Source organism: Rattus norvegicus, chromosome 4 (assembly GCF_021556685.1).
Source record: "Rattus norvegicus strain SHRSP/BbbUtx chromosome 4, alternate assembly SHRSP_T2T, whole genome shotgun sequence".
Lineage (NCBI taxonomy): Eukaryota > Metazoa > Chordata > Mammalia > Rodentia > Muridae > Rattus > Rattus norvegicus.
Window position 1 is genome coordinate 108,029,627 of NC_141537.1, and position 5,165 is coordinate 108,034,791.

A 5,165-nucleotide genomic window follows, 5' to 3' on the forward strand; every position below is an offset into this window, starting at 1 on the left:
TTTTATGTCTCATATTGAGAAATAAAATATTTGAGGCTGTGGATCGTTAAATTACAATTTTTCTCTTAAGAGACATGATATGTATTTAATTTTACAAGCATCTTATTTTTTAATCAAAATCATCCAAGATATATTTTCCCATGCTGAGTAGAAAAAAAAACGACTAAAATAAAAATTGTTACTACCACAAAATTTTAAGAACTATTTTGTACTTTTTTTTTTAAAGCCACAACTTTTTTCTTGTTCATCCCCAAGATCACACATGAAGACATCAAGGAATAAACCATTTTACAGACTTAAAAAGTCCCACAGCCTTACAAATTCAAACATTTTACTATCTCTTTAAAAGTATTCAGCCTTGGGGGCTGGAGATTTGGCTCAGCGGTTAAGATCATTCCAGAGGTCCTGAGTTCAATTCCCAGCAACCACATGGTGACTCACAACCATCTGTAATGGGATCAGATGACCACTTCTGGTGTGTCGAAGGACAGCTACAGTATACTCATTTACATAAAAGACAATTTTTTTTTAAAGCCCAGTGAGAGCTCACTTACCGCAGGCTCCACTCTTCTGCCCAGTGGGTTCCGCCCCTTCCTGTTTGTAAAGTATATAAAGCCTCCAAGTGCAGTACCAGCAACCAGAAGGATGCTAGACTCTTGCTCGGGTCAGAAGCAGCAGAGCCTGCAGGAGCAGCTGTGGCTTCGGAAGGAATTCAAGCAGCAAAGAAAGATGCTCAAGGCCTTCGAGACACCAGAGGAGAAGTGTGCACGGCGACTGGCCAAGTAGGAAGCTAAGGAGTGCAAAAAGCTCGAGAAGATGGCCTGGGGTGAGGAGTACAAGGGCTACACCAATACCGACAACCCCTTCGGAGACAGCAACCTGTTGAGCGCCTTCATCTGGAAGAAGGCCTTGGAGAAAAAAGGCATCAGCCACCTGAGAGAAAAGGAGCTGAAAGAGTGCCACAAGAGGATCGGGAGGACAACCGGCTGGAGCTGCAGGAGGTCAAACGGCTGCGTCTAGAGAGGGAACTGGAGAAAGCCATGCGGGAGCAGGAGCTGGAGTTGCTGCAGCGAGAGAAGGAAGCAGAACTCTTGAAGACCTGGGGGGAGCAGGAGGACAGCTTCCACTTGCAGGAGGCCAGGCTTCGCTCCAAGATTCGAGATGGGCAGGCCAAGCCCATCGACCTGTTGGCCAAGTACATTGATGCAGAGGACGACTTTGACCTGCCCATGGAGATGCATGAACCCTACACCTTCCTCAACGGCCTCACATGGAGGACCTGCTAGAGGACATCCATGTGTACATGGAACTGGAGCAGGGAAGAAAGTGGACTTCTGGCGGAACATGACAACCATCACAAAGGATGAGATTGCGAAGCTCCGCCAGGCAAGTGCCGTGAGGGGATCAACGGCTCCGTCAGCTCTGATGTGCAGTCTGTGTTCCAGGGAAAGACGTACAACCAGCTGCAGGTCCTTCCAGGGCATCCAGGGCAAGATCTGTGCCAGCAGTTCCAACCTCGACCTGGGCTACTGGGAGAGCCTGCTGCAGCAGTTGTCTGCACACATGGCCAGGGCCAGGCTCCGTGAGTGCCACCTAGGTGTTCTTAGACTGAAGCACTTCCAACTGAAGTGGGAGCTGACTGTGGAAAGTGAGCTGCTCTTCCTCATCCTCGAATCAGAACCCAGGGCCACCCACAGGCCAGAACCTGAGGAGCGGCCCCTCAACCCCGGGACTTCAGTGGACCTAGTGGACCCGGTGAAGCCTGAGGAGGCAGAAGGGGAGGCAAGTGGCGAGGCAGTGCTGATGGAGGAGGACCTGATCCGGCAGAGTCTGTGGACTACGAGGCTGGCCGCTACAGCCTGCGGCTGCTCCCAAAGCACGAGTTGCCTGTGGACGAGCATGTGCTGGAGCCACATTGAGTACCTGCAGCGCCTGCAGCTCTCTCACCAGCATCTTCAGGCTCCTGGGGATGGGAGCGAGAACGCTGAGGACATCTTCTTCCCACATGGGGCAGGATGAGTATGGAGATACCACTGGGTGACCACGCCTACCTGCGGGCTGACAAGTACAGGCCACGCAAGCCGTGCTTCGTCAACTGCGTGCACATGGGCTTTGAATGGAACAAATACAATCAGATGCACTTGGATAACCGTCCGCCTAAGATTTGCAGAGCTACAAATTTAACATCTTCTACCCAGACCTCATCAGTAAGTGCACCATGCCCGAGTACTTCTTGGAGACCTGTGTGGACAATCCAGACTTTGCTATCTTGCGCTTCCACACAGGCCCGCCCTACGAGGACATCGCCTTCAAGATTGTCAGGTGAGAGTGGGAGTACTCGCATTGCCATGGCTTCCTCTGCCAGTGCACCAACGGAATCTTCCAGCTCTGGTTCCACTTTAAGCGCTAAGGCTACCGCCTCTGATGCCTGTGGGCTCTCTGTCCTGCCATTCTGGCCCCTGCACAGCTACCGGGTGACCAGGCCCAGAGGATCAGAAAGTCTCCTTCAGAAGCCTTGGGGATCTGTGGACTGTAGACTGCTGTCTGCACACAGTTGTGGGCAGGTGAAAGATGAGGCTAAGCCTGTGATTGGATCCGGCAGTGGAAAAAGAAGGCCGGTTGAGAGGTTTAGAGGTGTTACAGAGAGAGGCAGAGGCAGAGGGGGAGACAGACTAGTAGACCAGATGGAACCTGTAAGAGAAGAAGAGGGACCAGAACCACGACATCCTGGGAGGCCTAAGTAGTGGGGATTTGATCCTGGGAGCCCTTAGGTGATGGGGATTTCTTAGCTAGATGATTAAATCATATCTAGGGTGGGTTTGCCCCGTCTAGGTTTGCAGCTTGTGTTGTTGTCAGTTGAGTTTTAAGTTCTTTGTGTGGGTGTTTGGTGGGTTGAGAATTTACTGTTATAAATCTGACTGATAAATCACAAGACTCTGGAGTTGTTTTTTGTTTGTTTGTTTGTTTTTAAAGGGTGGGTGAAGGCTCGGGTTTAGAGCAGCAGACTAGCTGCAGGAGACCTATGACAGGGAAACTTCCAGCTAACGGAGTGGGGGTAGGGGGTTATTGGGCAGACCGCCACTTGGGGATGCTATGGGAACAGGGGTGGGATGGGGAGGGGGGGGATGGCTTAGTTGGAGAGGAGCCTGCCGTAGCCTGGATTATTTTTTAATAATTACACGCTACACTGGACCACCTCTGGGCTTTGGTAGCCAGCACTGTGCCTGTCGAAGCCCCTCTGGCAGATCCCTACCTGTCTTAAAAGGATTGGAACTGTTCTGGAAAGACTGCGTGAGCTGGCAGAAACGTCTTGTTTCCACAGACTTGTTCAACTGTGCAACTGCATGTAGGTTTGATACAGTTAATAGAAAGCTCGTTCAAAAAAGAATCTAGTCTTGGAGACTGGAGAGAGGGCAGTTAAGAACAATGAGTGCTGGTCCATAGTTCTTAAGTTTAATTCCCAGCACCCACATGGTGGCTCAACCATTGGTAATGGGATCTGATGCTCTCTTCTCTTATGTCTGAAGACATCTACAGTGTATTTCCATTTAAACTAATCTGTTTTAAAAAATCCAGTCTCTTTTAAAATCCAAATTGTGTATGAAACCCCAAACCTCCTTTTTCAAAGTTTAAAGTCTTGCCTGGCAGTGGTGGTACATGCCTTTAGTCCCAGCACAGGGGAGAGAGGCAGGTCTTGGATTTCAAGGTCAGCCTCCAGCCTGAGCTCTAGGACTTTGAGAGAAAGAGAAAGGGGGAAGGGAGGAGGAAGTAGAGGGGGAGGAGGGAGGGAGAAGGAGAAGGAGAGAAATTAAAGTTTCTGAACTATGAGTTCCTATAAAATCAAAAATGAGTTAAGTCCTTTCTTGAAGGAGGAAATTCAAGATTGGAGAGGCTCAGAGGTTAAGAGCACAGGCCGAAGTTCTAAAGGAGAGTTCTAAGCAACTTATATGGTGGCTTACAACCATCTATAATGAGATCTGGTCCTTTATTTTTTATTTAGGGTTTTTTGTTTGTTTGTTTGCTTTTGTTTTTGTTTTGTTTTTTGAGACAAGTTTTCTCTCTGTAGCCCTGGCTTTCCTGAAATTCAGCTGTAGACCAGGCTGGCCTCAAACTCAGAGATCAGCCTGCCTCTGCCTCCTAAGTGCTTAGAGTAAAGTCTGTACATCACTGCTGCTACCTCCTGTTATCAGAAGGCAGCCAAGGCTATTCCACTGGCAGAGTTTTAGTGAGTGCCAACAGTACTAGGAAATGTAATTTCACATCAGTGCACAGCTAGTTGCTCTATGAGCCTACCTTAGGGGTGTAAGGGATAAACTAGACAATGTAGGTGGTGATGGGTACTCACCAAGTCTGAAGAAATGATGTATCCAGCAGAGAAGGAGAGAGGGACAGAGTGGTCGTCATGTAGCCAGGAATGACCAAGGTCATCGGGTTGGGGAATGAACTTCTCCCAGTTTTGGCACCATCTGATAGATTATTTCTTCACCATCCATTAAATGAGCCAGTTTAAAGCAGATTAGATTATATTAAAGGCAGGTATATTAGGAAGCTGTTCTTGGGTAGGTGAGTTTACTGACCCTAAGGAACAAGGCCAGTGAAATCACAGGGGCTAGAAAAGGGAGAGAAAAAGAAAGAAGTGGGCAATCTTGCAAAGAGGGAAGATGAGGGAGAGAGAGAGAGAGAGAGAGAGAGAGAGAGAGAGAGAGCGCACTGTACTTTTATTTTCAGAGACAATTTTATATTTGAGTCATAATTTCAAGTCTATCACTGTGTCACTATGAAAAATTACCCAATATAAATAATTTATAGTAAAGTTTCATTTTTGCTTAACATTTCAGAGATATTCTTTGCTTTGGGCTTGAGGTAGCGCAGTGCATCATGGTGATAATACTTAGCAGAGATTTGTTGGCCTCCTACTGGCTGGAGAGGTGGGTCCTAGTGTCTCCTCTATGTCACGTGCCCAGTAACTTAACTTTCTTAAATCTGAATCTGACTTAACTCCCCATAACTTACCCTTAGGCCCAAAGAGTTGAAACAAAACCATTGACACAAAAGGTTAGGGGACATTCAAGATCCAAGAATGATACCTCTCCATTAAAATATTTTATTATTGACCTCAGTGAGAGATGCACAGAGTCCTGCAGTGACTTGATGTGCCAGGCTTG

The 5,165-nt window shown here is 47.7% G+C and overlaps 1 pseudogene; it reads left to right on the forward strand.

Annotated features, from left to right (window-relative positions):
- Positions 1-645: 645 nt before the first annotated feature.
- Positions 646-2,410, forward strand: Cactin-ps3 (cactin, spliceosome C complex subunit, pseudogene 3; annotated as a pseudogene).
- The last annotated feature ends 2,755 nt before the right edge of the window (positions 2,411-5,165 follow it).